Source organism: Rhinatrema bivittatum, chromosome 13, assembly GCF_901001135.1.
Source record: "Rhinatrema bivittatum chromosome 13, aRhiBiv1.1, whole genome shotgun sequence".
In the NCBI taxonomy this organism is placed as follows: domain Eukaryota; kingdom Metazoa; phylum Chordata; class Amphibia; order Gymnophiona; family Rhinatrematidae; genus Rhinatrema; species Rhinatrema bivittatum.
In genome coordinates, this window is record NC_042627.1 from 56,298,318 (window position 1) to 56,325,540 (window position 27,223).

Here is a 27,223-nt window from a genome sequence, read left to right on the forward strand (position 1 = left end):
TTCTTAGAGGGCTTCCATGAGCAAGAGGCAGTGGAAGCAGAAGTATTGCAGTTTCTGGGTTCCTTGCAGTAGTAGGTGTAATGGAGAATGAAACTTCTGACAGAAAACAATATATACATGCTTGCTATATTTTGTGAAAGGGAGTGTCACTCTCCAGTCCCAGCATCTCATATTCATGAAGAAGATGCTGATAGCTAGGGCATGAGACCAAGAATTCTAGAAGTAGAGGCCAAGGCACAGTGGGTATGTAACACAGGAAAGAGTGGCCACCTAAAAAAGTAGTGCAAGCAGGAGCAGCACCCTGTCACTATTACTCCCTCCCCAACTCAATATGCCAAAGACATGTTGCCTGAAAAGAATCATCTCTCCTGACATGGGCCATAGCTAAAATGGCTGGCAAAAAGATCCTCAGTCCAACCCAGCAAAGGAGGCTGCAACAGAAATGTTTGAAATGCTATCTCACAGACCCCCATCGATGAGATGGATACAGATACTCTGGCATATTGGGCACACAAGTCTGTAGTCTGGCCAGACCTAGCCAAGGTGGCTAGCAATATTTTTCCTACCCATCAACCAGTGTGCTGAGGGAATGTGTCTTTTCAATGGCAAGGGACATTGTCAGCCCTCATCATTTAAGGCTGGCAACATTATTGATGGAAAAGCTGGTCTACTGGAACATTTACCTTTCCTTAGGTTTCCAGAATTTCCATGCAAGTGGCAAGATGAATGAAAGCACCTTGAAGGCCTTGTTGCCACTCTGCCTATAAGTCATGCCCCAGATATACCACCTTTGGGATCTTTCTGATCACTCTGCTTACCTGACATGCTCCAAATATACCATCTTAGGGGGTTTACTGCTACAGCTCTGCCTATCTTTCATGCCCAGATGTACCACCTTAGGGGTCTTACTGCTATTGCTCTGCCTACCTGCCATGTTCCAGATGTACCACCTTAAAGGTCTTGCTGCCTCATGCCTACCTGCCATGCCCCTTATATACCATCTTAGGGGGTCTTACTGTTATTGTTCCAACTACCTGCCATGTCCTGATATACCACCTTAGAAGTCTTGTTGCTACTGCTCTGTCTACTTGCCATGCCCCAAATGTACCACCTTAGGGGTCTTGCTGCTACTGCTGTACCTATCTGCAATGCCACTGATATACCACTTTTTTTATTTTATTTATTTTATTTAGAGTTTTTATATACCGGCAATCATGAAAACATATCTTGCTGGTTTACATAGAATGGGGGTGCAATAAAATACATAGAACTTAAGAACAAAGAACTAGAACTGTGGTGACAGAAGGTACAGTTACATTTAACAAGGTGGCCAAACTTGGAGTAGGAAAAATAGAAAAGAGGATAGAAAATGGTTAAACAATATACAATTTAAATGTAGTATACAAAATAGATAAATGTTATAAACAAACGGCAAGGTGATTTAGGAGTTATTGGATTGTGTCATTGAGTTGTGTCCGGAAAGGCTTGCTGTTAATATGCTGTTAATATGCCTACCTGCCATGCCTGTTATGTACCAGCATGGGAGTTTTGGTGCCTCTATGTTGCTTGCTTTTTGGATCTCAGCTTATTCTACCATCCTGTTTGTTTGGCTGTCGGTTAGGGATGTGAATTGTTTTTGAACGATTAAAATTATCGTCAGATAATTTTAAAATCGTTCTAAATCATTAGAGTGCACGATACAATACAAATGCCCCCGATTTATCGTCAGGGGCATTTGTATTGTATCGTTAAATAGGGCACGGGAATTATTTGGGGGAGGGCAGGAAAACCGGCACACCAAAACAACACCTAAACCCACCCCGACCCTTTAAAACCAATTCCTTACCCTCCCCCACCCTCCCGAACCCCCCCAAAATGTTAAGTTACCTGGTGGTCCAGTGGGGGGGGTCCCGGCGCGATCTCCCGCTCTCGGGCCATCGGCGCCATTTTGGCTGCCACTAATTAAAATGGCGCCGATGGCCCGAAAAAAAAAAAAAAACACCGACCCTTTAAATCGACCCCCCTTAGCCTCCCCCACCCTCCTGACCCTTTTTTTTTAGGGAGGCCCTCGCCGCTAAAAAAAACAAAAACCCACCCGACCCTTTAAATCGACCCCCCCCCTCCTGACCCCCCCAAAACCTCTTAAAATTACCTGGTGGTCCAGGGGGGCCTCGGGGAGAGATCCAGGGGGGCCTCGGGGAGAGGAGAGATCCAGGGGGGCCTCGGGGAAAGATTTCCTGTTCCCAGGCATCAGCTGTTCTAAAAAAAAAATGGCGCCGATGCCCCTTTGCCCTTACCATGTGACAGGGTATCCATGCCATTGGCCGGCCCCTGTCACATCAGCTCCTATTATACTATACTCTATAATAGGGGCTGATGAGTAAAGTTGGCCGGTGCCAATGGCACGGATACCCTGTCACATGGTAAGGGCAAAGGGGCATCGGCGCCGTTTTTTTTTTTAGAACAGCTGATGTCTGGGAATGGGAAATCTTTCCCCGAGGCCCCCCTGGATCTCTCCTCTCCCCGAGGCCCCCCTGGATCTCTCTATGAGGCCCCCCGAGGCCCCCCTGGACCACCAGGTAATTTTAAAAGGTTTTGGGGGGGTTGATTTAAGGGTCGGGTGGGTTTTTTTTTTTTTAGCGGCGCAGGCCTCCCTAAAAAAAAATTAGCGATGTGAATTGGAATCGGAAATGATTCCAATTCACATATCTTAACGATCAGATTCCCCCCCCCCCCCCAGCCGAATCTGATCGTTAAGATGATCTGGCACACGATTCACATCTCTACTGTCGGTTATTCTGTGGTGTTTTGTCCCCAGAAAAAAATGCGAGAAATCAAATGCAAGTTTCTCTTCATGGTTCTTCATTTTGTTCTACCCTTCTATAATCCCAAACAAATTCTTCCACTGAAGTGTTTTGTCCTCACACTGTATGCCTTGGTGGTTTGGACACCTTTGTGCTGTTTGCAATGGACCACATTCTATGCCTTTGGGATTTAGATGCCTTTGTGCTGCTTGCAATTGACCACATTCCAAGCCTTGGGAGTTTAAACACATTTGTGCTGTTTGCAAATCCCTGCACTGCATTCCTTAGGTCTTTAATGCCTTTATGCTGTTTTTAATTCCCCACCCTATGTGTGGCAAACCTCTGGTCAGCCACTAAATGGCCCTAACTCCTATTGCCATTAGGATTATAACAGCTTAGAGGAAGACATCATTCTTATACAGTACCTCCCCCTGAGCTTTGCCTGTGATTGGTGGTCTCTTAGTCTATGAGGGTGGTTAGCCCAAATTAGAGTGTGGCAGTGTAGATTTGAATTTGAGGGAGAAAGTGATTTCAGTGCACTCTCAAAGTTATGCCCCCAGCTTAGCACTGAACGGAGAGACATTGCCCTGCCAGGTCCCCAAAAGTGCACTAGAGGTAAGAGAGAGAGAGAAGCAGAAGGATTTTTGCAGTTTTTCTGAGTTTTACAGTTTGACCTGAGCCTTCTGGCAGGCAGAATCCCCTGTCCAGTTGGTCAGGAGAGAACTGTTACCTCTTCACCCATTTCAAGAGGAGGTTGCAGTGACTGTGCAGAGAGAAAAAAAGTGTTTCAGTCAAAGATTGAGTTTTCCACCAAGTGGGAAGTATTTTTCTGTCACCCTTCCTTACCCTGAACTGGAAGCTATAAGGATTCCTTTCAGTAGTAGACCTTTCCTCCAGGAAGCTCTGAACCTATCTTTTGTACAGGAGTCAAAGGGAGAGAAGAGGAGAGAGAGTCACCTGGAGAATGCCAAATAGATTTTCCACCCTGGGATAATTGGAGTTCAGGGTTCTTCGTTGACCTCAGGTATTGGTTAGGGGATCCAATCATGGTTAGGACAACCCCAGAGCAATTGAGACAGTTATTCCACTCCCTGGAGGATAAACCTATTTCAAGCCCCAGCCTGAGAGACACATCCACAGAGAGAGAAATATTTAAATCCTGGCTCTTGTACAGCTGAGAACACTGGATATAAAGTGACACTTTATATTTTGGGCTTAATGATTCTTTTGAGAGAAGTCACAGTAAACTTTAATTTGAATACCCACCAATGAGTTCAGTCTGGTTTGTAAATGTACATGTTCTGAAGAGCTATGGTAACACACACAAATGGAAATTCACTACTGCCTGGGCCAAGAAGATCTGCCTTCATCCCCATAGAAAGAACCCACACCTTGCGGACAAAGGCAAAGGGAAACAGAGTTGTGAAGACAGCCCCAGTTATAAACTCTTTTGTGTGCCCTTAGAAACAATGACAGTCCAAAACAAAGGATTACATATGTCTCACGGGTCAGTTCTTCAACTATCCCGCAAGACAGTCTTCATCAGTCACCACAGTTAAACAAGCAACAGATGGAATCATAACTGGCTTAATGAGTTATTCCCCATTATATTGCACCGATCATGTATACAGAACACAGATATGGCTTGATCTTTATTGTTTGAACAGAAGCATATTCTAGTCTATTGACAGGATCAACCACATTGCTTCTACTGAAACAGGAATCTCCCACTTCTGCTGTATTCAAGGTTCTTTTCAAATCCCCTTCCCTTATGGTATTTGCCGAATCTTGGTCTTGCCCTAGCCATCTCATTGCTTTGCATGCTTGCTGCATCTCTCCTTGGGCTTTTGATATCATTCTTCCTTCAACTCAGCCCTCAAGGTATACCCAGGGCCAGATTTAAGATTATGGTGTACACAGACAGAATACTGCAGATGGGGTATTTCACTCCCGGAAATGAAAGAGGAGCAGACAGTTCCAGTTTTTGAATGCCTTCAGAATATGGCTATGAGTGGATGCAAGAGCATTTTTATTGGCACACAGTGCCAACTGATTTATTGCATCAGGAGCATCATGCTGTCATGCTGAGATCTCCTCTCATGCATAAATGTGGCAGAGCAGTGATGACATAGCCCATTGGGGTTCCCAACCCCCATGAGCTTAAGAAACAACTACCATGGCATAGAAAAGGCCAGGGATCCTCATAATAAAAATATTGGTGGCCGCAGTCTCTTTTCCTTCATGGAAAAGCATTGGTGTGAATAGGACAGCTCCCCCTCTACATCTTTTAACTCACCTGCTTCTATCCTAAAGGAGGAGGAGGAGGAGGAAGAAGAAAGCCTTGTAGCTGATCAGGCACTTCCTTCCTCCTCCCCTGCTAGGACCTGATTCGCATGCTTAGAACCACATGGTTCAAAGAGCAACACTATGACTCTACAGGAGAGGAGGAAGTGGCATCCTAGCCTCCAGAAAAGACCAACTTTGTGCCTCTCATGACGATTTTGGGGTCTTCATGCTACTTTCACTCTCTTCACCCTCTATCATTGCCTTGGGGGTTTTCTGCCTCTTCTTGTGCTTTGTTCCCTCTTCATGGTGCCTTGAGCTCTTCATGTCACACTTGGTGCTACTTTACTCCTCTTGTATAGTCTTGAGGGGCTCATACCACTATTTTGGTGCCTCGCCTCACTTTTGATGCTTTGGGATGATCTGTCCAGCCTTGCTGCTCTTCTGCTCCTCTGACAGTGCTTTGGAGAACTCCTGCTTTCGCTAGTAGTGTTTTGCCCCACTGCAGGTTCTTGGGCTCTTCATGCAACTTTTAGTGCCACCTTGGCATAGTCTTGAAGCATTGGTATGCCTTCCCCCTTTTGATGATGTCTACCCATCAATGTCATTACAAATGATTAGAAAATCCCAATATAGGAGCCTAAAATAGGCTGTATTGTTTCTCACATTAACTGTAATGGTAAACAAATGAAGAAATAAAACAAACAATTTTTTTTTTCATTTGAAACTAATGAAACAAATGGAGGTGCTCTATGAAATGAACCAGAATAATTTTCCCACTGCACATTCCTATAACAACTCATATTCTATGCATCAGTCTAGGCCAATATAATATATATAGATAGGGATAACGAGAGGCAACTATTATACTACCCTCAACAGAATATTTGTAACTCAATATGTATTTTACCATATATCCCTTGACTTGGGTCTTCCAGCTGTTGCTTTGAAACCTCTTCAACTTTTACAAAATGTGGCTGCCAGACTGGTATATGCAGTTGTGAACACATTTCACCAATCCTTTTCAATCTACATTGGCTTCCCTTTCAGTGGAGACTGAATTATAAGGTGTCTGTTATGGTCTATCATTTACTCCAAATTAATTCATTTCCCTAGGTTAATGCCTTGTTGAAGGTTTATATTCCAACTCATAATTTAAGATCTCAGAGTAGAGGTCTGCTTGAAGTTCCAACCTATAAACAAGCACAGCTTCATGAGACAAGGGAAAGAACCTTCTCCATTGCCGCTCTACAGTTCTGGACTTTCTTACCTGTAGAATTGGGACAGATACTAAAACATTCCAAGCAGGACTCAAGACTTATCTGTTTAATTTGCTTTTGGCTAATTGGGATGCTTCTTATAAATGCCTAAGAGCTGGCAGAATGAGCAGTTATATTGTATGTTTTATTTGTGTTTTATTTTATGGTGTTTTATTTTATTTTATGGTTTTAATTATGTATGTTCTATTGTACATCGCCCAGAATCTTGTATTCCTGGCGATTAAAACATTTTAATAAACTATAAAACTGTAAACTGTAGTGGTGAACTTGTCACAATTCATGATGTCAAAAAAGTCATGTATGGCTAACAAGATGAAACATTTTCAAAATGTTGCTTTTCAAGAGGTAATAACTCTACTGTTTAAAAAGTCATGGACCTTCTTCCTTGAAAATATGTATCATCTGGAGTGATTTAAATTAAACATTTTCTCCTGTGACTGTAGATTTTAACCTCATACAAAAATGCTGAATTAAAAAAGGTCAGCTATATTCATTTACCACCACTGCAACAAAGAGACTGCTTTTACTATGAACTGGCATCAACAAGAATTGAAAATGACTCTATAGACTTTTCTCCTAATTCAGATCACAGCATGGTCACTCATGGTTCACCTTTCCTCTGTAATAGTGCTGTCCATTTGCCAGGGTTTTATCTGAAAGTTGATAACTGAATCATCAAATAGTAAACACTCTGTTAGTTATAATTGGTTTCAAATGAGTTTACCTAGCAAAATAGCCGTGTGAGCACATTAAATGCAATGAAATGCATTTATTAATTTAATGAAACATATAATTAAATGTGATAAGATGAGGAAACTATAAGTAGGGGATTTATACTGTGCTTATTTTCATGCAAGGAAACATCCAGCCTCTGAATTCACTTATGGTACCATGTTAATTAAAAATAAAATCAGTCTGTAGTAAAATGGTATTCAGTTGATAAGGAAGGCATCCTGATGATAGAACAGCTTGCTTTTGGATATAGTTCTGAAGTATGGAAACATATATGTAACTGTATAGATGGCATGTCACATTAATGGCAAAACAATCTGGTTATATACTTCCCCAAAAGAAATATACAGCATAAACCTAGAGGTTAGTTTATTAATCTATTACAATAAATTGATTTTTTATTAAATTGATTTTTTTTAAACATTTATGATCAAATATCACAAAATTTAAATACAGGATAACATATTCTTTTACACAAGCTCTATTACAACCGTTTTTAAATACATCAGCAAAAATTGATTAAATACATTACCTAAATCTTCCCCACCAATAAAATACATTCATTCACACATCCATACCTGAAGTACTTCTTCATCCAAAAAATGTGCATCACATCAAACCCACACATATTATTAAAATTCAAATTACCCAAAACATTTTCTAGCCCAAGAGGTATCATAAACCCAAAAAACCCCACAGGTTTTACACTTAAGCAGTTAAGTTTCTACATCATATATCAAATCTGTTCCAAATCTTTTTAACTCCGATTTTCAATTATAGGAGATTAATCATCCAGAATAATCTTCCAGCTTGAAGTGGGGCTACCCTGCCAATTACCGTCAAGCGCCCAAGTTTTGCCTCATACACAAGGCTGTTTTAGGGAACATCTACTTAACAATTCTTCGCCAACACAAACCACCAAACACCAAAATCCCTCACTCAACCTTAAGCTAATTTCCAGCAAAATGAGTTTTTTGGACAACTTGCTATAACTTGATTACCGCTTCAAAAACTGCCGTATAATTTCATCACATATTTCAGGCCGAGCTTATCAACTCCTCATCAAGCTAAGCACAATATGTTATGCTGTCTTTAAACTTTGTGATATCTGATAATACAAGTTTTAAAAAAATGTTTGATTTAATAAAGAAGTTTATTGTATTAGATTGATACACTCACCCGTCGGTTTATGCTGTATGTCACAGTAATGGTCTTATAAAGAACAATTATGGGACTGATGTACTAAACGTTTTATAGTGTGCAAATGCTAAAATACTTATGAGGTACTATTCAAAGATTTACAGAAGGGTTGTGCTTGTAAAATCAGTATATGTGCCTGTAAGTTGCCTCTTGTGTATGGTAAGCAGATTTTCAAAAAGGAGGGAGTATAGCACGTACTGTTCTTACTACGCGGAAAAGGTTTGCTGTACAAAGAGGGCATTTTGATGGCGTTACGAGGTGTAGTTTGGAAGTACACACACATTTATGTATTTTTTAAATGGAGAATGCATGTACAGCTTTAAATTTGCATGCATGCTTTTACACCTGCTAATGAAGTCGCTGCTATTAAATTTGGCTTGTCGTCTAAAATTTTTGTATAGGGTGTTGGAGGAAGTAGAGAGTGTGCATGCTGCGGCATTTATGCGCATATCTGAGCAGCTTTTAAAATCTACTCGGTGCGCGCAAGCTCAACATACTTGCAGAGCCCCTAATTAATGCATGTTTCAGGCTTTTAAAATTCACCTTTGAGTTGTAGAAGTGTGCACTAACTCAAATAGTTTGCACTAAATCAAAATAGTGTGTACCAAATTGAAATAGTCTGCACTAAACAAAAAAGTAATTTAAAAAAAATGTGAATGTTTGTATCGTTTCAGTTTAGAATGAAATGAAATAGCCAATAGAGATGTGAATCGGAACCGGAATCGGTTTGGATTCCGGTTCCGATTCACATCTGGGTTTTTTTGTATCGGGCCCGATCGCGGTTTTGTTTATCGGCTGCTCCCGAGCCGATAAACAAAAAACCCACCCGACCCTTTAAAACTAACCCCTTAGCTTCCCCCACCCTCCCGACCCCCCAAAAAAACTTTTTATAGGTACCTGGTGGTCCAGTGGGGGTCCCGGGAGCGATCTCCCACTCCGGGCCGCCCTCCCGCTCCCAGGCCATCGGCTGCCAATAATCAAAATGGCGCCGATGGCCCTTTGCCCTTACCATGTGACAGAGTATCCGTGCAATTGGCTGGACCCTGTCACATTGTAGGAGCACTGATGGACGGCGCCATCTTGTGCTTCTACCATGTGACAGGGGCTGACCAATGGCACTGGTAGCCCCTGTGACATAGTAAGGGCAAAGGCTATCGGCGCCATTTTGAATACTGGCAGCCGACGGTCCGAGTGCAGGAGGTCGCTCCCGGACCTCCGCTGGACTTTTGGCAAGTCTTGTGGGGGTCAGAAGGGTCCCCCAAGACTTGCCAAAAGCCCCTGGTGGTCCAGTGGGGGTCTGGGAGCGATCTCCTGCACTCAGGCCATCGGCTGCCAGTAATCAAAATGGCGCCGATAGCCTTTGCCCTTACTATGTCACAGGGGCTACCAGTGCCATTGGTCAGCCCCTGTCACATGGTAGGAACACAAGATGGTGCCGGCCATCCAGTGCTCCTACCATGTGACAGGGTCCAGCCAATGGCATGGATATCCTGTCACATGGTAAGGGCAAAGGGCCATCGGCGCCATTTTGATTAGTGGCAGCTGACGGCCCAGGAGCGGGAGGACGGCCCGGAGTGGGAGATCTCTCCCAGGACCCCCACTGGACCACCAGGTACCTGTAAAATGTTTTTTGGGGGGTCGGGAGGGTGGGGGAAGCTAAGGGGTTAGTTTTAAAGGGTTGGGGTGGGTTTAGGGGTTATTTTTGTGTGCTGTTTTTCCCGCCCTCCCCCAAAATGATAAGGGAACCTCCCACGATCAATATAGTGGGGTTTTCCTATCGTTTTGGGGAAGCCCCCGATTTCTGACGATTTTGAAAATATTGACGATATTTTCAATCATCCGAAGCCCGGTTCACATCCCTAATAGCCAATTGCCCATGTCATTAAAAATGAAGGCCCATACCTAGCTTCCATGCATAAAATTGACACACATGCTTTTTTTGGAAACTTTGCAAGCACATGCATACTTGCAGTGTTATGTATAAATTTTAAAAGAGAAAAAAGGGGTTTATTAGGGTGTTTCAGGGTAGGGCTTGGAAGTTTGCACACAGGTCTCTAGCTTTTAAGTGGTAGTATATGTCCATACATTACTGAACTTGTCTGTACAATTTTACCCCTACTAACTGAGTCACAGAAGTGAAAATGCAATAGTCTTATGTCTGCAAGTTTTGGGTGGGAGGTCTGTATTAAGTGATGAGGGGTCAGGATGAAGTGCTGGAGGAGCCTGGGCAAGGGCGGATTCCCGATGACAACCGGCCCGGGGATTCGCCGCCCAGGCCGGCCCAGGAGATACCACGTGGTCTGCCGAGTGTGGCTCTGTCACAGCCTCGCTCGGCAGACCACGTGACTAGAGCGACCGGCCCACCGGGGGATACCCGATCCCCCGATAGGGCAAGCCGACCCTGGGCCTGGGTGAACTAGTGGAAGTGTTGGCAAACTGGGGATTTCAAGTACAGGCACAAGTGAGCATTTCCATTAGTGGAGTATGTGCATTCTTTATAAAATCCCTGCCTCCATGAATTGTTATCCATATGTTACAATTATTAAATGCATAAAATATATGTACGTAATTTTATAAAATGGGTAAAGTATTTTCCTATATTACTAATACACGCGCATACTGAAACATATCGACATGCCTTTGAGGCAGAAATATGCAGTATTTTATAAATTGTGCAGCGCCCGCAGCACAGTTTCTAAATGACTATCATAAATCTCCATGGACTCACTTATCGCACACATTTGATGATTTATGCTAACTACTGAAAATTGGGCTCCCTAGTTATAAAATATATGTGCTTACTTTTTATAAAATAGGTGTATAAATTATGCTGATGTCCCCATTAAAAATAATGTGCAGGAACTGAAAGATATGCATATACTTTTAGGGCAGTGATATGCAGTATTTTATAAACTGTGCAGCTCCCACTGTATAGTTTAGAAAGTACAGTTGTAAATGTAGGTGCATCTACTTATGCATGTGTGAGCTGTGTTATGCATACTGATGGTAACGTTAAAAACGAACATGTGGGTACCCATACATGTGCGTATGGGCTTGCAAGCACTCATACTCCAGAATTTTAAATTGTACGTGCAATTGCAGGTATATGATTTAAAATGCATCTACCCCATGTACGTGTGCCCCTAATTTCAAGTGGTTACTTGAGGAGACGTATTTTATGTATCTTCCTTAGGACTTTGTCGGCTTTAACGCACAAAGGAAAAAGTATGCTCACAGGAGGGACATTCCCACTTTTACCAATTGTCCACCAGTTTGCCCAGTCCTTCTTGAGGTCATCCAGACCCCTCTGGTTCTTCAGCTTGCACTCCTTCTCAATTGATCCAGACCCCTCACCCAATCGTTAAGGCCTAAATAGAGATTTACCGAGATTTATACCTCATCAAGAGCAGAAGTAAAAGGGCATCACTTACAGCCCGCCGCACACTGTGGCCACTGGATTTAAAATATTAATTTACATATGCACATTTTCACTCTGCCCCAGAACACTCCTGATATCTTCCAACTCTGCCCCTTTTTTTTTACTCCCACACGAGCAGCACTTTTTAAATACACCCCACTATTGAAAATTGCCTTCCTTATGTCCACACTAAAACAACATTTAAAAGTCATAACATATCTTCATGGAATGACAATAGCATCCGTGCTTATCCTTACTACCTCCGCATGCGCCTTCCCTAAAGGTCTCCCAGCTTAAATGTAAAGCCCTGTGGTAGCCTGCTTTTCACTGCTAACTGTTAACTGCAACCTTAGTCGCCACACCATTGTTGCACCACGATTGTATGCTTTCCTCCTTGCGTATGTAATACTGTTATACCTCTGTTGCATTGCTCTTACCTCATTGCTATAGTGGCTGTTCCTAAGATATTCCATTTACTCATAGTTAATTTGACCTCCTCCATATCTCAGCTGACACTGCTCCCAGTAGCCTTTGCCCCATCCCCCTTCTCCACTCCCTCCTCCAACCCCCTCCCTGCATCGGCCAAATTTCGTTGCTAGCATTACTGTCCCCTTTTCTCTCCTCATAATGGCAAGCTACCCAATCCCCCGTATTCACTACCCTTCCGCAGACCCCTTTTCCTCCCCCATAACAACACATCTGCCCATCGCAAGTCCCTACTCCCCATTCACATCTCCCCCTTGACACAGCTACTAGGACTCACAACTCTATCCATAATTCTCTTCACTGCTCAATCACTCACCAAAAAACCACAATCCTTAATGACCTACTAATTGACTGCAAGCCATAAATCTGCGCCATCACAGAAACCTGGCTCAAAGAGTCAGACATTGTCCTTCTCAATCAACTCTCTCTTATGATCTTTTCACCATCCCGAGACCCAAGAAATGAGGCGGAGTCCTCCTTTTAGCAGTTAAAAAGCACATAAGGCTCAAACCCGTGAACATTGACACCCCTCCCAAATTCGAGATAGGCCTGTACAAATCCCCTGAGCTTCAAATCTGCTTTGTCTACTCCCCCCTGGCCTTCTAGAACTTAACCCGTCCCCCTCATTGAATTCGTCTCTGATAACATCAACATCGAAGCCCTTGCCATCATATTAGGAGATTTCAATCTCCACGTAGACGCCTCCCCCCTTTCATCATCTTGTGAAACTTCTCTCAATTCACTCATCAATGCCATTGGCTTCAAACAAATCATTTCTTCACCCACCCATAAAGCCGGGCACACCCTAGATCTTATTTTTATTAATTCCCGCTTCCACTACACCAACACACCCTCATGCACCCCTGTCCCATGGTCGGACTACTCCCTCATCAAAACCCTACTCTCCATAAATACACCAACATTGTACAACCCTGCTGCAAATACCACCATTGTTTTCAGAAAATCCTGCCCCAGCGAGGACCTTATCTCAACCTTTTCCAGCTCTCTGTCCAAACTCGACTTCACCAACCCTGATGCTGCGCTTACCTCGTGGAGCAACCTCACCTTCGACATTGCAAATAACTTATGCCCAATCACCAGACGTGAGCTGAATCCCTCCTCAAAAAATCTAAAACCTTGGTACACTGCTGAGTTAAAAAAATGAAAAATAATCTCAGACAAAAAGAGAGAACCTGGCGTAAAGACCCCTCTCCTCATAATGCAACCAGCTGCAAATCTACTCTCCATTGCTACAGACTCTCCACACTCAAGGCCAAATGTGATTTTTACGCCTCTAAAATACATGAATACACATACAACCCTAAAGCCCTTTTCTCCTACATTGCTGACCTCACCAAGTCCTCCCATCCCCCCATCCCCAACAATGAAGCTAGTAGCAAATGTGAAGACCTAGCACTCTACTTCCATAAAAAATAGCAAACATCCTCCTCAGATTCCCCCCTACCCCCCATACCATCCCCTCGGGCCCTTGCCCCACTGCTGCCACCTTTGACTCCCTTGACCTCACCTACTCCAAGGAAATTGAATCTATCCTCAAAAAGATCAAACCTGCATCCTACCCTACAAACACCTAAAGCTCACCTTGCAATCCCTAACACCATAGCCAAACCATTAGCTGACATCAACTGCTCCCTCTCTTCTGGCACAGTCCCAGACACACTTAAGCATGCAGTAGTCAAACCCTTGCTCAAAAAAACATCGCTAGACCCCATCACTAGACTCCAGCCAATTTCCGCCCCATCTCAAACCTCCCATTTATCTCTAAAATCATGGAAAAGGTAGTCAACTCCCAATTAACAGACTACCTTGAAAATAACAACTTACACCACACCTCACAATTCGGTTTTTGCAAGCATCTCAACACTGAAACCCTCTTACTCGCTCTCACTGACCACCTCATCAGAGACATGGACCAAGGTCACTGCTAGATCCTTGCCCTCCTTGACATTTCCGCTAGGGATGTGCAGAGGGACGCCATACATTGTATTCAGGATTCGTATTCATCGGGGGGGCAGATACGTTGCATTCGGCACATGGTAGGAGCAATGGATGGCCGGCACCATCTTGTGCTCCTAACCATGTGACAGGGCTGACCATGGCACCGGTCTGACCCCCGCTGGACTTTTGGAAAGTCTTGTGGGGGTCAGAAGGGTCCCCCAAGACTTGCCAAAAGTCCCTGGTGGTCCAGCGGGGGTCCGGGAGCGATCTCCTGCACTCAGGCCGTCGGCTGCCAGTAATCAAAATGGACCACAAGATGGCGCCAGTCATCCATTGCTCCTACCATGTGACAGGGGCTGACCAATGGCACAGGTAACCCCTGTGACATAGTAGGTCAAAGGCTATCGGTGCCAGTTTGAAACCGGCAGCCGAGGGTGTGAGTGCAGGAGATGGCTCCCGGACCCCCCACTGGACCACCATGGAGTTTTGGTAAGTCTTGGGGGGTCAGGAGGGTGGGGGGTGTGTTTAAATTGGCTCCTTTAGACGGCCGAATAATTCGGCGAAGATTTGTTGTATTCGTGGGGAATCGCGATACGTTTCGCTTCCCCACGAATACAACAAATATGTCCCTATACGTTGCAGATTGCCAATTCGTAGGGAACAAATGCACACCCCTAATTTCCACTGCATTTGATACTATAAGCCACAAGCACCTCCTCACCTGACTATCTGACATAGGCCTCTCAGGTTCAGCCCTCCAGTGGTTCACATCCTACCTATCGAATAGACAATTCTCAGTCAAGATAGGCAATGCTGAATCCTCTCACTATGCCCTAACCCAAGGAGTCCCTCAAGGTTCTTCCCTCTCATCCACCCTATTCAACATCTACCTTATACCCCTCTGCCAGCTCTTTTCAGACCTTGGCCTCAAATTTTACCTTTATGCCGATGATGTCCAAATCATCATACCCATTCATGACTCTTTATCTGATTCCCTAAAACGCTGAGGGAAATGCCTTGCTGCCATTAACACCCTGCTCATAAATCTACACCTAGCCTTAAACACCTCCAAAATGGAGCTGCTCCTCATCTCACAACACCATCCTCCCAAACCCCTCATTGCAAACAACCCGGCGTATAGTGCCATCTCTGCTCAACATTATGCTCGAAACCTCAAGGTTCTGATCAACCATCAATTGAACCTAAAAAAACACATCAATACAATTCTCAAGGAAGGTTTCTTTAAACTCAACGTGATGAAAAAATTAAAACCCTTACTCCACACCAATGACTTCTGTACCATCATCCAAGCCACACTCACATCTAAAATGGACTACTGCAACTCCCTCTTCCCAGGTCTCCCCTATTCCACCATAAAACCACTTCAAATGCTTCAGAATGCTGTAGCAAGAACCATCTCTAATGCCTGTAAATTTGACCACATCACTCCCATCCTTAAAGACCTTCACTGGCTCCCAATCCCCTCACGCATCCTCTATAAAACTCTTACCTTTAGACATGAATCCCTCTATACACATAACTCCAACTGGCTTGATGAGCCATTCCGCTTCACACTCTCTAGTTACCCCACCAGAGCAACCAATAAAGGAAACCTCCATGCGCCTTCCCTCAAGAAGGCGCACCTCACCTCCACGAGGGCCCGAGCCCTTTCCATCGCTGGGCCTACCTATTGGAACTCACTACCCACAAACCTCCGGCTTGAACCTTGTATCATTACATTTAGAATTAACTTAAAGACTTGGCTCTTTAAACAGGCTTAACCCGCATAGATCCTCTGCACTCTTAACTCTTGATGCATCAGTACTTAACCTGAAACTTGTATAAAGTTATGTTTTCAATTTATTTTTACTTGTTAACTCAAGCAGCCTGTTGCTCTTGTCTCTCAACTCCATGCTACCTCTTTGTTCCTATGTAATCCCATCCTTATTACCTGTTTAATGTAATTTTCAAACTTCGGTACTGCTGTAAACTGATACGACGTAGCTACTAACATCGGTATAAAAAAAGCTTTTAAATAAATAAATAAATTTAGCAAACCTGCTAAAAAATAGTCTCAATTGCATGAGAACGCCATTAGTGTGCATGCGTTAATAGCATCTGAATGCTAAATAGCATGAGGCTGATCAGACAAAACACGCCTGTTATATTTAATGTGTTTCAAATTAAACTATTTATGCATCACAGAATAGCACAATTATTAAACAAACCATAGCAATAAAGGAAATAATAAAATGGTCCTGTTCAAAAGTTTACATACCCTTAGTTCTTAATATCGTGTATCTTTTGTGATAGTTGTAAATGAGGCCCTTTATTTTCTCATATGGTAAAGCTGCCCATTCCTTGGCAAAAAGCCTCCAGCTCCTGTAAATTCCTTAGTTGTTTAGCATGAACTGCATCTTTGAGTTCACCCCAAAGTGGCTCAATGATGTTGAGGTCAGGACACTAATGGCCACTCCAGAACCTTCACTTTCTTTTGATGCAGCCGCTGAAGGGTCAACTTGGCCTTATGTTTGGAATCATCGTCATGTTGGAAAGTCCAAGTGCGTCCCATGTGCAGCTTCCTGGCTGATGAATGCAAATTCTCCAATATTTTCTGATGAGATGCTGCATTCATCCTGCCATCAGTGTTGACTATACTGCTGTAGCTCACACCCCCAGAAAACAGCAGAGAGCCACCCTATTGCTTTATGGTAGAAATGGTTCCTCCTCTTCAAATATGGCGTTTATGGTTTATAAAGTTCAATTTTGATCTCGTCACTTCAAATTATTGTGTTTTGGAAGTTTTGAGGTTTCTCTAGGTGCTGTTTGGCATATTGCAAGTAGAGATGTGCATTCTTTTATCACAAATTAGGCAATTTCAACAAAATTGCCTTATTCGTCGTGGTTCGGGGGACCCGAACCCAGAAATGGATTTTCCCCGAACTTCAGGGAAAATTCATTTTTCGGGTTAGTGCGGGGGGAGGGGCACATTTATTTAAAAAAAAACAAAACACCCCAACCCTTCAATTTTACTTTACTACAACCCCCCCCCCACCATCCCGATCCCTTCCCAAGACTTACTAAAAGCGATGACTCCCTCTTGGGCTGTTGGGCCTGCCATGAATCAAAATGGTGCTGGTGCCCTTTGCCCTTACTATGTCACAGGGGCTACCGGTGCCATTGGTCAGCCCCTGTCACATGGTAGAAGCAATGGACGGCCGGCGCCATCTTGTGCTCCTACCATGTGACAGGGGCTGACCAATGGCACTGGTAGCCCCTGTGACTTAGTAAGGGCAAAGGCTATCGGCGCCATTTTGAATACTGGCAGCCGATGGCCCAAGTGCAGGAGATTGCTCCAGGACCCCCGCTGGACCACCAGGGACCTTTGGCTGTCCATTGCTCCTACCATGTGACAGGGGCCAACCGATGGCACTGGTAGTTCCTGTAACATAGTAAGGGCAAAGGGCACCGGTGCCATTTTGATTCATGGTAGGCCCGACAGCCCGAGAGGGAGACATCGCTCGTGGGACCCCGCTGGACCACCAGGGCTTTTAGTAAGTCTTGGGGAATGATCGGGATGGTGGGGGGGGGGGGGGGTTGTAATAAAGTAAAATTGAAGGGTTGGGGTGTTTTTTTTCTGACTCATTTTTCGACTCGTTTCCTCTTATTCGTGCCGCCAAAAAACAAACCACGGAAAAACAAAATTTTTCAACGAAGCGCCCGAACCGAAATCCAACCCGACATGGAAAAACTAAGCTCTTCTCTAATTGCAAGCAGGCTGTTTTATGGCATTGGTACAGCAATAGCTATATTCTGGCATCTCTAACATGCAGCCTACTTTTGTTCGAGTATCTCGTTATTGTGCGTGCTGAAACACCCACACCACTTTGTTTTGGAGAAGCTTGTATTTCAGTAGAAGTTGCTTGTGGGTTAATCTTTGCATACCAACAAATTTTCCTGGCAGTTGTATCTGAAATCGCTCTTGGTCTGGCTTGGTATTAACCAAACCCATAATTTTCTACTTCTTGATTAGAGTTTGAATAGTACTGATTGGCATTTTCAAATCTTTGGTTATCTTTTTATATCCTTTTCCTGATTTATAAAGTTGAACTACTTTTGCTTGTAGATCCTTTGACAGTTCTTTGCTTTCCCTACGCTTCAGTAACCACCAAAGGCAGTGCAGCCTTGGATGAAATGCACAAGGGTTTCTCAAAAGCTAAGAAACTCATTCACGGACACTAATTACAAACAAGGCACAGATGTGGATATCTACCCTTCATTGCCATCTTAACCTGAGTGTGTTAACCTGAGTGTATATTATCAGTCCAAACATTCAAGAGTATGTAAAGGTTTGAATAGATAAAAATAGAAACAAGATATATATTTTTAAAAAAAAGTGGGTTGGAGCGGTGAAAAAATATATATAAAAAATTGTCTACTAAGAGACTTTTTGGTTGTTTTGTGAGTATTTAGTCGTCAGAATATAGTGGTGTTTGGGCTTTGGGTTTGTAAGGTTTGGATAGGACCATTTTATTATTTCCTTTATTGCTATGGTTTAATGATTGTGCTATTCTGTGATGCATAAAATAGTTTAATTTGAAACACATTAAAAATAACAGACATGTTTTGTCTGCTCATTCATGCTTTCTTAAAATGATACACATCTTACAAATTCTGCCAGGGGTATGTAAACTTATGATCACAACTGTATATGTTAAACTGAGTATGTGCAGTGTTGTTTTCCTCATGGCTCAGGCCCCTCTTATTCCAAACTGTATAAATGGTAACCTGGCACATGAAGCTGGTCATCGGTGCTGAGGGCAAAGACAGGAGAGTATCTGGAACCCAGGAGAGGAGGTAAATGAAGCGAATAGACAAAAATCACTCACATCATATGTCTACCAATGATGAGAAGGACTGATATCAGAAGAGGCCTAGTGAGTTCCAGAGCATTCAACCCGTTGATACCTTGAAGACAAATCTGTCAGCCCTGGGTCAAAAGGTCACCAGCATCATCATCATCGTCATTTATTTCTTTTCTAGCTGTACTCTGACCACTCTGCAGTATTGAGCTAACAACAGCATGATGGCATCTGTTAATACCGAAGCTTCAAATCGCCTGCAGTGGGTTTTAGATAGTCTAAGCACATCCATGACAGAAATGTCCATTTTACACTCCAGCAAAGAAAGTTTAAATGTTCAACAGTGTCCAGTTTATCCACACCATTCAGGAGCAGTCATTTTAAAGGATCTTGGATCAAAGGTAGAAAGGCTGTACAGGAGCATCCAACATTGGATGGTAAGAAAATGCCTCATATATTTATTTATTTATTTACTTATTTACTTATTTAAGGCTTTTTTTTTACCAACTTTCATGATACAAATCAAATCGGTTTACAGTGAACAAAGATCTTAATAACAGTCCACAATAAACTATAACTAGAAGGAGAGAAAGTTACAATAAAACAAGGGAATACAACTGGGGGCTGGAAAAGCAGGGGGGAGGAATTAGATAACTAATTACAGTTATGTAAGTGGTAGAGACTTGGGAGGCCTACATTTAGTCTGTGTCATGGCTATGCTATAGCAGTGAAAGTATAGGATCAAGGGAAGGCTTGACCGAACAACCATGTCTTGAGTTTGTTTTTTTTTAAAGTCAGAAGACAAGATTCCTGTCGTAGGTCCGGAGGGATGGCATTCCAGATAGAAGGACCAGCTGTCGAAAATGCCCATTCTCTGATAGTTGATCGGTGCACAGCTTTGTTTGGAGGGGCGTGTAGAGATCCCTTATAAGCTTCCCTAATAGGTCTAGCCGTGATGTGTAGTTTGAGTGGGAATTGCAGGTCAAGGGGGACCTGATGGTGGATGCTTTTGTGAATAATAGTAAGAGATTTGTGAAGGATTCTAAAATTAACTGGGAGCCAATGCAGGTCCTTGAGTATGGGCGTAATGTGATCTCTCCTGTTAGTGTTCGTCAGGATTCTCGCCGCCGCATTTTGGAGCATCTGGAGTGGTTTTATGGTAGATGCTGGGAGACCCAGGAGAATTGAAGTCCTTCCTAGTTCCAACCCAGTGCCTACTTGGAGGGACTTATGCTCAATGGCCGCAGTCCTTTCTCCACTGCAACATCTATCCATGCAGGATATAGAATGCATGCAGTGCAACGTTTTAGAACAGTCATTGCATTTGATTGGGATAGGCCTTTAATGGTGAAGTTACATGTACAACAATGTCTGAAATATATTTGCCATTGGTGAACTTTTGGCTTCAAAATACATTTTCTTACCTAAATAAATGTGGAAATTTTTTGGAAGTGCTCTAGTATGTTTTAGTGTCTCCTCTATTTCTTGTTCTCTTCTTTTCCTCTGTCTCTCCCCTGTCTTCTACTCCACATCTTACACAATATCTGTATTATCTCCTCCATCAGTAAACCCCAAAGTCATCCTGATAGCTAAAAAAATTAACTGGTCCAAGATAGGTGTTATCTTTGAAACCTTAGCAAATATGAGTTAAATAGTACATTAAAGAGAGCATACCATGCTATTTAGCATCTACTATGGTCTCATTCGCATCTGCCATTCCTTCATTTATATGTGCATATCCTAATATTAACACACAATGCTAACATCTTTTCATATCAGTTTACTATGCATGTCTATTTATTTAATATACCTAATAAACTTATATACCACATAATCAGCAAAAGCTACAAAATCATTTTATAAATAAAACATCCATAAAAAACAGACACATAACACAAAATGAATACAATATCAAACAATCATAACAAACAAAAAATAAAAGCTGTAACTCAATGTTAGGCCCTTTGTGCATAGCACATTATTATTTGTGCACTCTAAACATCCTTGGCATATATACTTCGCTTTAGTGCATAGGCCCTTATATATTAGGACAGAAAAAAACACAGCAAGATTTCAGGAAAATATTGTGACTATTTTTATATAACAAAAGAGAAAAATGGTTGACTTAATTCCTGGTTTTAACTGATTACCTTATCCTTTACAGCATTTCTAAAACAAGTGCACAAAGACTGTTCTCTAAAGGTGTTACACATCATTAAGATATGATTTGCATGAACATGATTCTTGTGTTTCTGGAGGAGAAAGTATGCCCTTCTCAGAGTAATTAACTTTCTTCCAGGTATCTCCATGAGAAAATGTGAGGCAAATTGTAAACCTGTTATGATATATATCATTTTTTGGCCTGGTTAGACCACTTTCACAGCTGAATCACCTGCCTCAACCTCTCTCACTGCCATTTATAACGGGAGACCCAAAGTCAAGATGCCACAGTCCATGAATCTCCTAATCAGCACCATCTCTCCTTTTTTTATACTCTACCCCTACCCACCATAGCAACAGTAGTTAGCAGAGTGGAAAAAACTAGAGGGCATTCCTGGAATCCAGTCTGCATGCATCCTGAATCTCAACTACAGGTGTCACCCTTGCGCATTATAACAGTAATTTATATAGCATGTGTGTGTCAGTGAGAGCATGTCAGAGCATATGTGTGAGAGGGAGAATGTATGTGAGAGGGAGTGTGTATGTGATAGAACATGTGAGGGCGTATGTTAGAGAGGGTCAGGGAGCATGTGTGTATATGTTGTCAGTGTGTCCGTCCATGTGAGAGAGAGGGACTGTGAGTGTATGAGAGAATATATGTGTGTGTATATGAGAAAGAGGAGAAAGTGTGTGTCCCCTTCACCTCTTCCCATCCCCCAATAATCCATGACAATTGTGGGATGACTGGAAATCAAACGTTCCCAGGTACGGATAGCAGAAGGTTTTAAAATCTTTATTAATTTTATTTATAGGTGTTATTTGATGGGTCTGCTGATTTGAAATATTGTGTTAGTGTTTCGGAAATTTTATAAATATTTTTTAAGTTTAAATAATTATTGGATGTTCTATTTATCAGATGTTTGGAATTATTAATTATTTTTATCAGAATTGGTTTACTATTAGGATTCATGCTTTATATTTCTTGATTTTATTATTTGATGTTTTATGAGAAATGGTGATATTCCTGTTTTTCCATTATTGCACTGCATACAGAGTCCGGCTTTTTGGGGTTTCCAGTACAATTTTTGTTTGCATGTTTCTGTTTAAATTTTATGGTCTCTTTATTCTATATTTGCTGAAGGTCTGTCTGTGTTTTGCCTGTGTGACTGAGGGGGGATATTCTGCTAGCATGTAGCTTATGTGTAGGAATCTACAACAGCTTGGCCTGTTCTTTTTTCTTAATAGGAGGTGTATTGGTGTTATAGGGCTTGGAATAATATTTGCATTGTTGTTTTTGATAAGATTATTACTATTTGAGTGCTGGCAATTAGTCCTATTTTGGTATGATAAGTTTACTATATTTAGTATACTCATGGCTTTTTAAGGCCAAGCCTATACCCAACATATTGTTATAATAGGCATTAATATATGGGTTCCAAGTCACATGATATAAAATAATATGCAAATGTATGGAAAAGAGAGGGAGGGAATAAACACCACTACCCCCTGTTTCAAGTGTCCAGCCATGGTCTGTGAAAAGGTTGGCAACTCTACCACCCCCACAAACCTTTGGAAGACACAAAAATATGTGGTAGGCTCTGCAGGTTGGTCTTCCCCCTCCCCTGCTGCCTCTTCAGTTTCTCAGAAAATGCTCCAAAGTGCCCCTCTTCTCCTTCCCCCCTAACCACACCCAGACCTACTCCTTCCACCCAAACCAGTACCTTTAGAAATTTGGGCCTGCTGTCAGGATCGTTGTGTTCTAATGCAATCCTGGCTACTTTCACCGTTGCTATGAGAGCAGTGCTGGAAGCATAGGCTACTAGCATTGCTAAGTATAGCGACACCAGGAAAAACTGAAAAACAAAAGGACCTGGAAATAAGACACAAAGGAGATGCATCAGTGGAATCTAGATAGCACGGATGCCTAAATAAATGCCAACAGGGAAGAGGAGAATCCAATGAAAAGGATGTTCCCACTCCAAAGTGCAAAATACAGGGGGTGAGGCACAATGAAGAGCTTGCAGTGGGATGAAATACTTCATCGGTAGCCAGAATATAAGAGCAGCCTTCAGAAAGCGGAAAAGGACATTTCCCTAATACTTGATTCAATATTCCACATATTTTGTTTTGTCAGGCCAAAAAGTCAGAAGTTCTCTGTACCCATAATGACATTATGAGGGCAACGTTCATATTTCCTGTAGAGCTGGCAGTCCTGTGCCCCGCCAGCTCATTTTTGCTCCTCGCGCAGCTTCCCTTTGAAAATGTGGCTGGCGTACACAAGAGGCGGGCGCTTGTACCCGCGTACTTTGCGCCTGAAGGCAAGCAGATGCAAAGTATGTCCATGAAAGTACATTCGGAGATTCAAAAATAAAGGTTCTGTGCATACCTTCCCTCCCCCAACCTAACTGCAGCCCGTTCTCTGGGTGAGTAAACGTATGCACACTATACCCACATACAAGGGTGGGACGTGGCATGAGAATGAACATTTCTACGCAGATAAACATGAGTTTACTGGAATACAAAATCTTTTGATTGCTGCCCCCAAGGGTCATCTTTGTGTTCCCATTTCAAGTTTCATTCATTCATTCCTGCACATTCTCTTTATAAAGTCACTTTTGTGGGATACTTTGGGAGGAGATATGTGATATTACAAAAGGGAATGGTAAGGTAGGTGTTCTGGCAGGGAATGTGTGAAAGGAATATTTCTCTTGTTGTAGAGAAGGTATGAATGAAAAACAGCTTCCTGAAGGGAAGGTGGAAAAGAATGTACGTCTTCCCATAGATGTCACTAAGCTCTGCTGTAATGTTAATAATCCATATCAATGTGAATTTTGTCCTACTTTTTAATTTTCAAAAAGATGGTGCAATTTGCCATATCTGTAGGCAAACCACTGAATTTTTATTTTTGTGTGTGTATTTCACAGCAGAAATAACTCTGGATAGTCATCTACATATGAGGCCATTGTACGTGCATGTTTCTGCTATGCAGAGAGTATTCTTGGATAATTCACGGCTATGCCTCTGCTAATCTTCGAATTACTGTGGGTAATTTTCAGCACCCCACATAGGGGTAAAGGTTATGTGTACAAAGTTCATGCAGACTTTAGGCCAAATTTTCAAAGCAGACTTATGCACATAAATCCAGTTTGCAAATTCCCAGGTGCACGCAGTACCAGTGCTGAAGTGCGCATGCATGCATGCACACACACACAAACACACACGTTTACACCTGGTCCCAAGAAGGTGTAAATGTTGGCGTGTAGTTTTGCATGCATACTTCAGCAAATCGAAAGTACGCATGTTAATGGCTTCTCCACTAGAAGTTCACACCCTCCCTGCATGCCCCTGCACGCCAAACTGATTTATGTGTGTAATTTTACACTTACTGGGTCCTGATTGATTTTCAAAACATCACTTACACAGGGTTTTAGATGCATATGTCATTTTGAAAATCAAACCCAAAATGTACGGATAGACCTAAGGACATATTTAAATAAGCTTCAGTGTTATCCTCTGATAAGAATACATTGGTCATACTGTATAGATACAAAACTTACTGTGAAGTGACATCATTTCTGCATTTAATTCAAATATAAGATTGCAAAAAATTAAACAGTTCACTAGAGACTGTTTTAACTTGTAGGTGAACATTAAAGTTTGATTTCTTGTACTTTATATAACTTATGATGTCAAGTAAAATTGAATACTGGCATGAATGGTACCTCCTTATTCATTGCTGAAGTATAGGGGTAGCCAACTCCTGTCCTCAGCCACAAACAGGTCTCGTTTTCGGGATATCCACAATAAATATTCATGAGATAGATCTGCATGTGCTGCCTCTATCTACTGTATGCAGATCTTTCTCATGCATATTCATTATAGATATCCTGAAAACCTGGCCTGGTTTGTGGCTCTTGAGGACTGGAGATGGTCACCCCTATTGTAGGAGGTCTTTAAAGACTTAAAAATGAAAGAATTGTTTGTTTAACTACATTTAGGTCCTCAAAGATTGCTGCCTTTGCTGGTTTAAGAGCTCTTGAAAGCCCTGCATCCCTAATTCCCGCTAAATGATACCAGACATTATTTCTGGATTGAGTAATGCACTTCCAGAATACTTCAAGCTTCTATTTTTGGTACTCCTGTTTTATCTAGTAAGCGATAGAAGTAGTTTGGTGTTTATTGGCAAAGCTTCCAAAAGGCCATATTGCCCAAACACATGGTTCATCCAGCAAAAATGAGTTGTATGTAAACTTGTGTTCTAACCATCAATGTTTTGATATACTGATTTCCGCTCTCTGATCCAAATATCATTACAGCATTTTGTATTTTATACTAGTTTGGATGTTCAGTTTCATTGCAAGCAGTCTGCTTGTTCACTAGAAATATCTTCTTTCACAGAATGTTAGGAGACATTAGTGTCAAATGTTTTCATTTTATAAATATATTAGGGGGGAAAACCCCATTAGTTAATTCTCTATCCAGGTAGGTAAAGGTATTGAGCTTTGCATTTAGCCTACTCTTCCTATTGACAGGGCATGCTTTAACTTCAATGAAATGCCCTGGTCATCACAGATTTTTGTCTCCGTAAAAGCACACAAGTAACTTGCTAAAACTCTATTGCTTGTTTTGAATATTATTTTTCCAAAAACTCACATGTCATTTTAGAACGGTGCAAATCCACAAAAAAACAGAAAAGAGCTGTTACTGCACTCAGCGGCAATAATATACAGGAAAATAAGTGCAGAGAACTTTATTGGTCCACATTCAAAGTTTCATTTAGAAAAAGATTCATAATTTCAAAAGCGGCAAACTCCTCTGTATATCTGTAAGGGTCCCCCGACACGGACCACGTGTTTCGCTGTAAGGCTGCGTCAGGAGGGACAATGATTTTTCAAGAATTTACATATATAGGGGTAGATTTTCAAACCGCGCGATTTGGCGTACTTTTGCTGGCGCATCAGGCGCCAGCAAAAGTACGCGGGATTTTAGTAGATACGCGCGTAGCCGCGCAAATCCTGGATCGGCGCACGCAAGGCTATCAATTCCGTATAGCCGGCGTGCGCCGAGCCACGCAGCCTACCCCCGTTCCCTCCGAGGCCGCTCCGAAATCGGAGCAGCCTCGGAGGGAACTTTCTTTTGCCCTCCCCTCACCTTCCCCTCCCTTCCCCTACCTAACCCACCCGCCCGGCCCTGTCTAAACCCCCCCTTACCTTTGTCGGGGGATTTACGCCTCCCGGAGGGAGACGTAAATCCCCGCGCGCCAGCGGGCTGCTAGCGTGCCGGGACGCGACCTGGGGGCGGGTCCGGAGGGCGCGGCCACACCCCCGGGCCGCCCCGGGCCGTAGCCACGCCCCCGGGCCCGCCCCCGGAACGCTCCCGACACGCCCCGAAAATGCCGTGCGGTTCGGGCCCGCCCCCGACACGCCCCCCTCAGAAAACCCTGGGACTTACGCGAGCCCCGGGGCTCTGCGCGTGCCGGTAGGCCTATGTAAAATAGGCTCACCGGCGCGCAGGGCCCTGCTCGCCTAAATCCGCCCGGATTTGGGCGGATTTAGGCGAGCAGGGCTCTTAAAATCCGCCCCATACAGTGGAGTTTGCCACTTTTGAAATTGTGAATCTTCATAAATGAAACTTTGAATGTGGACCAATAAAGTTCTCTGCACTTATTTTTTCCTGTATTTTAGAATGGTGGCCATTTATCAGTAGTTCAAAGTAAGGTCAACATGTCTATGAATCTACTGGGTTGATGACTTTCATAAGTTATTATTTCTCAAGACTCGGTACCCAGTGGGGGATGAGTTGCTGGCAGTGCCAGTTCCTTCAGCTGACGGCAGCTGCTGCAGTACCTTGGTTTCACAGTGCTGCTACAACCACCAAAGCTGAAGAAAATTGGCCCTGTGAATCTCTAAGATTTGTGAAATAATATTACCCTCTTAAAAAAAAAAAAAAAAAAAAAGATTACCCCTAAGAATATGTTTTTTTATTTCTTCATTGGTCACTGTTTTTCCTTTTGCATTCACCTTCCTGACTAATGCAGTG

General features: G+C 42.7%; 1 protein-coding gene across 1 annotated transcript in view; it reads left to right on the top strand.

Moving 5' to 3' along the window:
• SEMA6D (semaphorin 6D) overlaps positions 1-27,223 on the top strand; it is a 549,700-nt gene that overhangs the window by 167,497 nt on the left and 354,980 nt on the right. The gene's annotated exons all lie outside the window — the stretch shown is intronic.